Source organism: Schistocerca gregaria, chromosome X, assembly GCF_023897955.1.
Source record: "Schistocerca gregaria isolate iqSchGreg1 chromosome X, iqSchGreg1.2, whole genome shotgun sequence".
In the NCBI taxonomy this organism is placed as follows: domain Eukaryota; kingdom Metazoa; phylum Arthropoda; class Insecta; order Orthoptera; family Acrididae; genus Schistocerca; species Schistocerca gregaria.
In genome coordinates, this window is record NC_064931.1 from 780,034,925 (window position 1) to 780,048,774 (window position 13,850).

The following is a 13,850-nucleotide window of genomic DNA, read 5'->3' on the forward strand; positions in this document are numbered from 1 at the left end:
GCTTTGGTCATAAGTAAACTCTATTGTTCTCGCTAGTTCCTTAATTCCGTCGCTATACTTCAACTTTTTGATTAGTTGATTAGTTTCATGTTCCGTGAATCGTTTATATAATTAATCATAAGAGTAATTTCAATTTCACATTACATACTCATACCTAAATATGGCTACATACTTACCATTTGCAAGATTCTTTTCTTAAACACAGATGTATGATATTAATTCCTACCCATCACTTTCTACACATTACAAAAACAGGAATACAGAAACAGTGTTTCAGGGAGAAACTTTTGCGGTTGGCTTTCAAGTTTAGCTATGTTGTCTGTTAGACATTTTGTATCATTGGGTCGCTGATCAAAAATTTTGGTAGCAGCATTATGCACTTTTTTGTGCTAAAGAGGACCTTAATGTGGCATAATGAATGTTTTTCTTCCGGTATCGTAATCATGTACATCAGTGTTCCTTTTAACTGCAGTGGATTATTTACAACAAACTTCACTAGGGAATAAGTGTACTGGGAATCAGTAACCAAGACCTAACTCCTTAAACAGTGTTTTCTACAAGATCTTGAGTAAGCACCACATATTATTCATACAGCATGTTTTTGAGCAATAGAGACTTTATACAAAATTGTTAAGGCTTTCGTGGCCACTTGTTGACAAACTGCCTATTGGCTTCTGTCTCGGGTTCTTCGGCCGACGTTCATCTAATGATTTTTCTGACGTTTCGCCAGCACGAGTGGCTGGCATTGTCAAAGCTTCACCCTCCATTGCCGGTGGTGAACTGGAGCCGAGCACGCGGCCGCAGACTATATGTACCTGGCGCGCCAACGTCCGAGGGCTTCTCCGCGGTCATTTCCGGTGCGGTTCTCCTCTTGCTACCTGCGACGGTCGTTCGCTGCAGTACGGGAAGCCAGGATCCGTTGACCTTAAGGCTTTCCTCTTTCTTGTTCAAACTGTTCGCGTGTTTTTGTATTTCTACAGCTTCTCTGAACAAGCGCGTGTGATAGTGCTTCTCTACAGCCAGAACTTCCGTGTCGGAGAATTTTATTACGTGGTCGGTCTCATTCAGTATGTGCTCTGCAGAGCGACACGGAAGTTCTGGCTGTAGAGAAGCACTATCACACGCGCTTGTTCAGAGAAGCTGTAGAAATACAAAAACACGCGAACAGTTTGAACAAGAAAGAGGAAAGCCTTAAGGTCAACGGATCCTGGCTTCCCGTACTGCAGCGAACGACCGTCGCAGGTAGCAAGAGGAGAACCGCACGGGAAATGACCGCGGAGAAGCCCTCGGACGTTGGCGCGCCAGGTACATATAGTCTGCGGCCGCGTGCTCGGCTCCAGTTCACCACCGGCAATGGAGGGTGAAGCTTTGACAATGCCAGCCACTCGTGCTGACGAAACGTCAGAAAAATCATTAGATGAACGTCGGCCGAAGAACCCGAGACAGAAGCCAATAGGCAGTTTGTCAATAGAGACTTTCTTTCTTAAAGATGAGTTACCCCAGAACATTATTCAATATGACATTATTTAATGATAATTCGCAAAATATGTCAACTAACTGTTTGTTTTTCCCCAAGATTTGCAATGATTCAAAATGCATATGTCTTAATGTAAGAAAGAGAATTTGGTGAGACGTTCGTGTGATTGAATTTTATGGGAGTTGCTTTTTCAGTACACTGTTTCAATTTTTCTCTTCAAATGTCTACCCCTATATTTTACACTACATTTGGCTACTAAAAATACTTGCTACCTGTGACTGATCATTTATAACCCTTCCATTTGAATACATGGGGATGTTACCTTGTTCTGTGGGCTATAGTGCTGACTCTCGTTTTATTACATTCCATACATCCTCAAGCCTGTTGTTAGAATTACTGCTTTCTGACATAATGAGGATGTTCCTTGATTTTTAAATATCTTTCTTAGTAATTTTCAGTACTTTTTGCAGTGTGCAACTGCTGCAGAATCTTTTCTTGTTTTTGCCAACAGATGTATTTCCCTTTTCCTGTCACAAGATGTAATCTCCCTGGCGACCCATGGCTGTTTACATATCTGTTTAATATGCTTTCTGATTCCCTTATATGGAAAGATATTTTCAAATAATTGTATGAATTTATCACGGAACTGATTAAATTAAATTTCAGTATTTGGACCCTGAAAATTTTCATTCAATGTCATCTCTTGTAAACTTTTCTTAGAAACTATTGCCTGGCATCGTTAATTACTCTAACTAATTTCCACTGAGGAGTATCTTTACTGTAATACCTATCTTATTCATCCTAACTAACTGTGCATCATGATCAGGGAGAGCATTACTTGATGATTATACAGTTATTTTCTTACTTTGAGCGTCATGAAAGAAAGATTATCAATTAGAGTCCCACTGTTTTTATCCAGTTATATTTGAAATTTAATTGCTGGCACCACATTGTAAGATACAAATAAGGTTTTCAGATCATTTTTCCCATCAGAAGACTTTAGAAGATCTAAATTTTCTAACATGACAGTATCAACAAACTGATTTCTCATTGGGAGAAATGTGTTTGTCATCAGGGTCACTACGCTGATAAGTAAATATGTACGTACAAAGAGTGAAGATGCTGAATGTTAATAATGTTTGTTTTATTTAAAACGCTTTAAGAGTTTTCACATAAAGAATTCGAAGGTATTATTTTCAGCACGCTTTTCTAGAAGAAAATAACATCAGAATCACCCAATGGCATTTTCTGTAAGCACTAAAAGTATGACCGCCTTCCATTCTATTTTCAGTTTTGTGGTAAATTCTTACAAGTTTTGAGCTGCATTTTACACGTTTTGTGGAAACCTCGTCGGTTTCTCACGGTTTTCCAAATGTCCCCTTTTGAACATCGTCATCCAAAGACACATGTAAATTATCATAAATATGAGACTTTAAATGTTTAACAATCACCAAAGTGCATTATTTAGAGAAATACACACTTTACATATACCAAGTCGACTTAAGGAACATAGCTGTGCATTATTAGTGTGTTAAAAACGATTGCCTGCACATTCCGACATAACTACCTGGTAGCCTAAGAGCTAGCTATCACTGTGAGATTATAACAGATCTGTAAATAACGACGAGAAAACAAAAAATGCAGGTAGGAACGTATCTACAGAGATGTACAGACACCCACCCACAACAAGTAGCCAGATTACGCGAATATCCTCCACGAATGCTGTTACTATCATCACTGTGATAAGATAGGAATGGGAGAGGTATGTGCTTTACTTAAAACAAACAAAAAATGATAAGAGAAGTCCTGCATGTCGTTGTCTCCAGGCCTTGTGTGGCTTTTCTGATTTCCACCAAATCATGCTCTGCTAAGATGTACACTACCACATCTCATTTAATGTACACAGTGAGATGCATCTCTGACCCATAACTGTGCTATGTGGGTGGATGGCTCTATAAACAATTAACACTCATCGCATACCTTCAAGAATAGTAGGCCTCTGTCTAGAATACTCCATGCAGCCCATCGCTGACAGACAGTATGCCAATTGTCTTAAGGTATGCACTCTAATAATTTTATATAACTCACCATTAGTCGTTGGGATATTTCCAGAAATGAGGCATTATTAATATTCCAGCGCTCTGGGATATTTGGCAGTAGCAAGATCTGTACAATACTCATTTTTACATTGGCTGTACTGTACACCAAAACACTTCTCATTCTGTGATGACAGACCTATCATGTACTACGCAATGTATGATGTCTGTTTTTCCTGTTTACTTAAAGATGATGTCTACACTTTGTTTAAACACATTAGGGTCTATAGCACATGACGCACAAGCTCAGATATTATAAGTTGCGTTCCCATCTAGTTTTATTAATGGACAGATGCAAACACACTTGCCTTAGTCAAACAACTGTCCTTGATCACGAATAACACAGATTTCCTCCATTTCATGCTCCATACAGCCTATCCCATTCAATACTACTGTCTTACTGATAACCACATGCGGAACACCTGCATATCATTTGACGATGTGTGGTGTAGTTTCTCGTTCTGAAGATGTCCAGCGCAGCTCTGGACGAAACGTTAGGAGCTGAAGAGTTTCATGGACCACGACCTTACATCCCGGAAGGTTTACCAGAAGAAACTGTCCTTGATTTCAGGAACTGAACTTCCAATTCAGGCAGATAGATTTCCTCATTCAAGTATCACTATTGTAGGAATCAGAGATAGAGCGTTTCCCTCCTAAGAGTCGTCAGATACACTTCATCTGATCTTTCAGTATATCTTTGCAATTTCGATTTTGAAATTTCTAGCTGGACTCAGAACAAACAAATAATGGTCATTTCATTTTTAATGCGACGCCCACTGTCAACGGAAAGTGCTGCTTTGTTTTCCATTGTGAAGAAACTGATTTTAGGTGGTCATTCGATAGAGTGATCTCAAATTAGTTTAGTTCAGAATGTACTGATGGAGATATTAAAACACGTAGAATAGTCACTACCCCAGCAGACTCGACAGTATAGGGAATGGGCGTTCAAAGCAGACTGTGCGATATTCTTGTATCGCCACCATTGTATATCTCGTAGAGAGGCCACAGAAATAAGATAAGAGAGTTTAGAGCACATGCTGCTGTATATATGGTACACAGTAAAGATTTTAGTGGCTTTTCTACCATATATATATATATATATATATATATATATATATATATATATATATATAGTAGAAAAGCCACTAAAATCTGTACTGTGTACCATTGAGGAACTTACAAGTAATTTCTTTAATATAGGCCTGTTTAAGTCTATTCGAAAGTCATGTTAAAGCCTCTAGTGAGTAGCCAAGGTCAGATTAAACCAGCATGTGCTATGCGTAACACAGATTTCCTCCATTTCATGCTCCATAAAGCTTATCCCAGACAATACTACTGTCTTACTGAAAACCACATGCGGAACTCCTGCATATCATTTGACGATGTGTGGTGTAGTTTCTCGTTCTGGTAATTTTGCGAGACGTGTGGAAGGAAGTAATAAGAGGGCATTGTGAAAAGTAATGTGCCTTAGGTTTTTTATGCGAAAATTCTTAAAGCTTTTTAAATAAAACATACATTGTTAACATTCTACACCTTTATTCTTCATGTCTACATATTTGCAGCCTTGTGCTACTACAAGACTCCGAATTATAGCATGTAACTGCGCAGTGTGTAATGTACCTACGTCAGTTTGTGAGAAACAGCATACTGTAATCGAGTTTCGAGTTCGAAGAGTTCCTCCACACTTGGGAGCATCCTCTCCTTCAGCACGATAATGCCAGACCATACGCGAGCGCTGTGACATCTGCAGCAATCCGACACCTAGTGTTCAATGTAATCCTTCTTCCTCCATACAGCCCCAACTTGGCCCCATCCGATTTTCATCTATTTCCAAAACTTAAAGAACACATTCGAGTCCTTCACTTTGATAGTGATGAAGCTGTGCAAGCAGAGTTGCGGCTGTGGCTATATGAGCAAAATCAAACATTCTACAGTTACGGTATTAACGAACTGGTCTTTCGTCAGGAGAAATGTGTTCCTCTCCAGGGTGACTATACTGATAAATAAACATGAAACATGAAGAATAAAAATGTAGAAAGTTAATGACGACTGCTTCATTTAAAAATATTTGGAGGCATTACTCTTCAGCATGCACTTGTATACTGCCTGCAATATATTCCCTTCGATTTTTGCAACGGTAAATCTTTCCATGATACATAATGCCTCTCTTAAAGTGATCGTCACATTAGTGTTTTGCATCTTGATAGCGATCCAGCCACGAAATGTGCCTCCCTTTGTTGGATAATATCTTTTGTGTTGTATTGTTGTCACTGTAGGCTTGTACCATGGGAAGCCTGTGGCCCGTATCCTCTTTCTAAAGCACAAACTGCATGCATATGTTAACTGGGTTCTTTATTCATAAGAATAGAAAATTACTTAACTCAAGATAGTCCAGGTGTTGTACAAGCTCTTCGTAATAGACCACATTGGCCTCACTGCTGGAGATGTACAAGTCCGCTATGTACACTACACTGGTCGCTATGTGGTGCCTGCGACGGTCTGCGACTGCAAGTGACTGGGCTGCAACGGATGTCTTGGCGACTCACTAGATGACAGACTGGCCCTCTGGTCCGTGGCAGCGATCTAAATACTGGCGGCCAAGAGGGCGTTGGCGGCACATGTCTTGCTAGTCTGACTTTGGCCTCTATTGATCTTCTCACAACCTCTTTGACGCCTTGTGTGCAGGTGTCAGCTTATGCCAGCACATTGTCTACATCTTCTATTAATTTGACATGGTAAAGATTCCAGATTGACAAGAAATATTTAAAAAAAACAGTCAAACAAGTATTTTGTAAGCCACTTCTTTCATTGATAGATTTCATTTTCTTAAGATCCCTCCAACAAACCTCAGCATGGTCTCTGCTTTTCCTACTATTTGCTTTACATAGTCATTGCACTTTAAATCACTCTGCATGATTAGGCCAACAGTGTAATACAATAGTAGTGGCTCTCTTCCCATAATTAGGTGCAATAATACATTTATTTAAGTTCAATTCCAACTACCATTCCATGCACCAATGGCCAACCCTCACTGCTCTTCATGCAAATCGCTCCACCCTACTGCGGTTGCAGCCCTCCTATGGATAATAACCTACATCTACATCTGAACACAAACCCAACAAGCCACTGTACAGTGCATGGTTGGCAGTACATCTTAACAATATTATCGCTCTTCTTCCTACAACGTATATTTACTGATTGAAGAAAAAATTACTATCTGTAGGCCTCTGTACATATCCTAATTTCCAGTTTAGAGATGTTTAACTCCTTTCAGACAATCACTGCATGCCTATATTTTGCACCTGTTCTGACATCACATGTAAGTTTACTGGTGAATGCAGAGATATCAGGTAAGGTGGTTTTGTTGAGTTTCTTTGTTGAATCCAGATATTCATACAGGAAGACCCCTTGCATCTTCATCTGAAACTCAACATCATTTGAATATGTGTCTCGGTTGTGGTGTATGTCCTCTTGATACACGGTCCCAGAAGTTCTTGCATAAACTGTAATGAATCCAGGAATGCACAGTGTGTGTGTGTGTGTGTGTGTGTGTGGGTGTGTGGGTGTGTGGGTGGGTGGGTGGGTGGGTGTGTGGGTGTGAGTGTGTGTGCGTATGTTTGCGTGTATTTACATTTACTAAAGTGGTACTGTCATTTTGTCTGTTTCATAAATAGAAATTCAGTTTCTTTTTAATTTTATTTATTACTTAGCTCGAAAGGTTGCAGCATTATGTAAACAGGTGTGTACATCGTTTAGATGAGGAGGATTTGATTGCATCTGAGTTGCTGACTGTAGGTATGACAGGACCTTCCACCTCCTTGCAGGTAAATAAATGGGAGTATGTGTTACATTGGGATTGTCTATGTGTAGACCATCAATATTGCAACTCACTCACTCCTGAGACCCCCATCAATGCTGCTACTATCACCACTGATAAGACCATCTACATTATGAGCACTGTTACCAGGACTATCAACACCATGACTGCTAACATCCAGAGCGGATTTTTATAATAGTAATCTTCTGGCCAGAAGTCTTACAGTCTGACCTATTAACGAAAACGTGTATCAGGTATGTCTTGCTACAGATCTTCTTCACAACGTGATTAGGGGTGCATTTAGAGATGGGATTTCGATTGCCTGGATCGATAATACAGCTGAGTGCGTTGTTTCAGTACAGTTCTTAATCACATGTGTAAGCATATGGGAATGGGAAATTTCTATAATACTAGCAGCTCCATGGTATCAGCTTACAACACAATACAATTTCATGTCGCGAATTCAGGGCGCTTAGACAACAGGACTTTGTTACAACTCCCATACACATGTATGGGCGAAACGATGAGATATCGTGGGGATTCCCTCTTTGCTGAGTGGTATTAGAGCCAACAGCTTTGCCACAGTGATAACACCGGTTCGCATCAGATCACTGAAGTTAAGCGCTATCGGGATGGGCTAGCACTTGGATGGGTGAGCATCCGGTCTGCTGAGCGCTGTTGGTAAGTGGGGTGCCCTCAGCCTTTGTGAGGCAACCTGAGGGGCTACTTGATTGAGAAATACCGGCTCCGGTCTCGTAAACCGACATAGGGTAAGGAGAGTGGTGTGCTGATCACATGCCCCTCCATATCCGCATCCAGTGACACCTGTGGTCTGAGGATGACACGGCGGCCGGTCGGTGCCGTTAGGCCTTCCAAGGCCTGTTCGGACGGAGAATGGTATTAGAGATGTGTGATGACTAGATTACAGACTCTCTGAGTTCCATGAACTAGTTTCCAGGAAATTCCTAAATAAAGTACTGCATTTGGACATTCACACCTATGTTTATGATCCATTGCATGGGGAACTGTCATTTATCTGTCTTCTGAAGGATATACGTAGAGACAGGTTATTATTAATATTCAAAATTATGATGATGAAGCATGTTTCGCATGGTCCCTTCTAGCTTGTAGGAGAAATTACATGAAACATGCTTGCCATATGAGTAAATACTGCCTGCGTGATATTCATTGGTAGTATAATGACGACGGTATTAAACTCCCTATCAAACTTCTGGAAGTTGTAAAATTCGAGAGGCAGAAGCCGCACACAGCTATTCATGTATATGGCCTGGATAAAACCAAACCAGGGGAACGTAAAGTCGCTGGACCCTCTACTCTTCTCTATTCGGAGGTGAGCACGAAAAACACCCGAATTTGCTACTTATCTCTGATGACATTAAGCAGCACTACTGCTGGATAGGGAACATGACACACCTAATTTACTCCCAATTTACACAACATAAAGGCACATACCATATTTACTCTAGGTTTTTGAAACCATTTAGAATAAGTAAGTGACTAGCAATCCATCTAATTGAGTGCTCTACCCAGAACCATATATGTATGAAAATCACTACAGAAGTTGAAACGTTGTTTCAGTTTTACACCACTGCCTCAAATTCTACCCTCACAGAACAACATACATCACATATGGAAGAGTATCCAGTTGTGTGTTACTACAACTCAAGTTGCAATTACTTTGAATTATACATCGAGGAAGATCTTATGGGCTGCATACTGAGCTGCAAGAAATTGCAGAGGAAGTTGATGTAATTTATCACATCAATGTTATTATGACTAAAACGCAAAAAATAAGTCATTTTACGAGGAAGCAGTTGACTGCTGTATTGGTGGTTAGCTAAAAAACTGCATTGGGAACATACCGTACCTATCTAAGAGACAAATTCTGCAGTACTGTTCACAATTTGTACCACCTAAAATATCAGTTACCACATCATATACCCGTTTTTTCCACAATTTAAGCTGGCATGATGCTTATTTCCTTACGGAGCAGCTGACTGGCTTGAGAGCACCGAAAAATACATTTAATTTTCTGGGGGTCCATCTAGAATATAAGCTTCGCTTCCTGGATTCGTTACGGTATATGCAAGCACCACTTCGGAAAATTGTTGAGTCCATGCATAATGGGTTTTGTGTACGACTTTGTACACAACGGTAAGGAGTGGTGGGCTACAAGAGTGGGGCGGCGACTGTTGTAGTAAAGGTGGACAGGAGCAGAAATGACTAGTGAACAAGTTAACACAGTAAACGGAAGATTTACTTAAGTTATATTTCTCCTAGCCTTTGAAGAAAACAATGGCTCTGAGCACTCTAGGACTTAACATCTGAGGTCAGCAGTCCCCTAGAACTTAGAACTACTTAAACCTAACTAACCTGAGGACCGCACACACATCCATGCCCGAGGCAGGATTCTAACCTGCGACCGTAGCGGTCATTACAAATAATACGCTGAGAAATAGAGTCCAGCTCTCAATGTTAAAAAGGATGATGCTCTCTGAACTAAGCATGAATGATGGTGTCGCAGCGAAGAGGCTTGAAGTGCGAGTGGGCTGAGTGGCTGCCCCCGGCCATCCTACATAACGCCAGCAGAGGGCGCTCATGAGACACAGCCGCTGAAGGCTGAAGGCGTGGCTCAGTGAGCATGCACCATTGGGTGTGCTACATCCCACGTAAACGCTATTGATGTCTAATGAAAAACTAAAATTCCATTGCCAATTACCCAAGGGATAGTATTGACATGTGAAACCACACCGCTCCCTCTGTGATGATAAAGTTAAATTCAAATTGCTGTGTCTAAAAGTTTTTTATGTATTTAAACAATATAGAGTGACAATAGACAGAGTAAAATGATCTATCTTATGAAGAAGATTAGTATTAAGGAAACCTCTATAACTATGTCAATAAGCACAAGGCTATTCTCTGTGATAAAAGCTCATTGGGAGGACAGTATATTTTGTAAAAACATTAATAATATTATGAAATATAAAATATAGAAATGAATGTAAGTTATGAATGCACTGATCGTAACATTCTAAGCGCATCTTTATTGTTACTTTATTACTAGATCTATGTCGTTTACCAGTCATGACTTGACAGACTGCGTCAAGATTAATTACATATATACGCTTAAAAAAATATTCACAAAATTAAGACATTTATACTTAATAGAAACAATATTTGTTTGTCCATTCACTTTGGTCACTATTAAAGAATTCACCAATGGAGTACAATGGGCGTTCTTTCAGGTCCTGTGCTACTATCCTTCTGAATGTTCCTAGCGGCAGGGATTGCACTTCTTGAGGCAATGAATTGAACATCTTTAGGGCAACCACTGGAAAGCTGTCTTGCGTTTCCGTCAGTCGACACCTGGGTATTTCGATGCTCCTCTTGTTTCGGGTATTGTGATTGTGTATATCTTGCCTCATGCTGAAGACTCCTTGGTTTTCTTTCACGCTGATGAGACATAAAAGCACATACTAGTTGAAGACTGTCATAATTCCTAACTGCTTGAATATAGGCCTGCAGTGGTCCTGTCTTTTGCTTGATGTGATTATTCTGAGAGATTATTTCTGTAGAATTAGCACATCCTTACAACCTGCAGAATGTCCCCATAACAGTAGGCCATAATTGATGTGGCTATGGAATGGGGCATAATATACTGTTATGAGATATTGGTCACTCAATACACCTTTTAACCTCCTCAGAAACTATATTACACGGGAGAGTTTGGAGCACACTTACACTGTATGTTCGTTCATTGTTAGTTTCCTGTCTATCATGAAGCCCAGCAGTTTGACAGCCTCCATATTATGATGGCATCCGATGTTGTTAAGGGTGCACATCAGATGTGTTTTTTCTTCATTCATTTTCATTCTATTTTTGATGAACGATTCTTTAGTGTTTTGGAAGAGTACATCTGTTTCTTGGAGTGATTCTGCACCAGTTCTTCCTTTGGCAAAAAGGGTGGTGTCATCAGAATATTGTAACATATTGTTATTATAACCCATATCATTGACATAAATAAGGAACAGGAGAGGCCCTATGACGGACCCATGTGGTACTCCAAAATCCAGCTTTTGTTCTTGTGATGTTGCTCCATACTCCAAAATCCAGCTTTTGTTCTTGTGATGTTGCTCCATGAATTGATACCACTTGTCTCCGGTTTTCCAGATAAGACTGAAAAGTTGCCAGAACAACACCTCCAACACCGTAACACTTCAATTTATTGTGCAGTATGTTCTGGGAAATCCAGTCAAATGCCTTGCTAAGATCACAGAGTGTCAGTGCCACACTTTCTCTGTCTTCGAATCATTGCCTTATTTTTCTGGTAAGTCCAGTGCTGCCGTAAACATTGACTTTCCCTTGCGAAAACCATGCTATGTGTCCTGGAAGAGCTTATTTAGTTCAAAATAATATCACAACGTGTAATTCATTTAAACAAAATGAAATCATAAAGGTAGGGAAATCACTATGGGTTCTCGACCGCCAGTCTTTTTTACGACCTTAGTCCGAGCGCCGCAAGGGAGGAAAAGAATGAAAAACCAGCGGCATTTGCAGTTGAGCCTTGACAGTGTATGTGTCGTGGTGTGCCATGTATGGCGATGTGAGCTTTAAGCCATAACAATTTGGAGTGAAAGTGCTTAATATTTGGTGTGACAGTGGTTTATAGTTCCTGAAGTCGTCTCCAGTTTATTTTGAGTCAGAAACGAAGAATATCTGGCTGGTTTTATATGATGTAATATGGAGCCAAAGATACATCAAATTAACATGGCAACTACAGGTGTGTGATACTTATAAATTAATTCCATTACTGGACACGTAAGAAGCTTATCCAAATTTTCATTCAGTAAGCTCCAACTTCAACATCGACACGACTCCAACGAACAAGGCAAGACATTTCTGTATTGACAGTCTTTAGCTGTGTATCAGAATGTTACAGTCAAGCCCATAGTTTACCGAAGTTCTAATGTAGTTGTGTTAAAGGTATTTGTTAGAATCATTGCCCCAAAGTCATATACCGATCCAAAGGTCTCTGCCATTTTGTTAAATGTAAATTGTGTGTCACTCTGGATGGTCAAGAGATCGTAGTTAATTAATTTAGGTGTTACGACAATCTTGCTGTGTCGTATAAAAGTAATTTCCTAGAATAATTGTTTGATTTTAATTTGAAGAGGCAAGAAGTGTGGTTGCTCTGATATGTCATTGTAAAGTACAATCTAATGAGATTTCTTACTTTTAAATTTGATTTATCAAAATATTAACTTCACGTAATTATTCAAAGTAAAGGTGGCAGCCATCAATCCGTCTAAGAATATCTCAGTTCGCATACATCTTGTTTCCAAGTAAAATTATTTCCACAAAAACAATTAACGTAAATTTACTTTTGGCACATTTAAAGAAATATAAACTGAAATAAAGTATTGAAATTTCTCCTTTACAGCTGGCGACCAAAACAATTTTCATAGATATAGTTTTCTTTCAGTGGATCTGTCGTAAGGTAAGACAACACAGCTACAAGCGATTTGCTACAGGAGTGCGCATAAAACCAAATCGAGGTAGGTCATGTAAAGTGTTGCGTGTGTAAGAACTTGTGTGGCGTACCAATACTAAACATCGAACTCCATCATGCACACTTCACTTTGGAGAGAAGTTTAAAACATAACTAGGTTCCTTGCTAAGGTTGGTTGGTAGATTTGGGGGGAGTGGGCGAAACAGCGAGGTGATTGATCCCACTAGATTAGGGAAGGATGGGGAAGGAATTCGGCCGTGCCCTTTCAAGGGAACCATCCCAGATTTAGCCAGAAGTGATTTAGGGAAATCACAGGAAACCCAATCGGAATGGCCAGACGCGGGTAGGTGCGTCACCTCGCTCGGTGCCTTGCAGACAAAAATATTCTGTTAGGTAACACCTGTCAAAATTTGCGTTGGAGATTGTTGTTAATGTTAATAATAACAGAGTAATGAAATGCAGTTTAATAAAAATGCTCTACAGGACGAACTAAAAGCTGTATTTTCTGAGAAGCGACACATAGTGAGCGCGGGAGGGACGAATGTTCTTTTCTTTTTTGTAAGACAGTCGCGGCAGGTAGCGGTATACGCGCAGGGTGCCGTAAACCCGACCGCCAAACAGATTCACTTTCCGGAGTGCGGCCAACGCTACAGAACAGTATAGAAATTATTCTGAACATTATTACTTCCATTTCAAGCAATATTAGAAGGTCATACAGCTAAATATTCTCACATTCGTAATTAAAAAGCGTTTCTTTCTCTGCTACATAGCCGGCCGGGGTGGACTAGGCGCTGCAGTCAGGAACCGCGCGACCGCTACGGTCGCAAGTTCGAATCCTGCCTCGGGAATGGATGTGTGTGATGTGCTTAGGTTAGTTAGGTTTAAGTATTTCTAAGTTCTAGGGGACTGATGACCTCCGCTGTTAAGTTC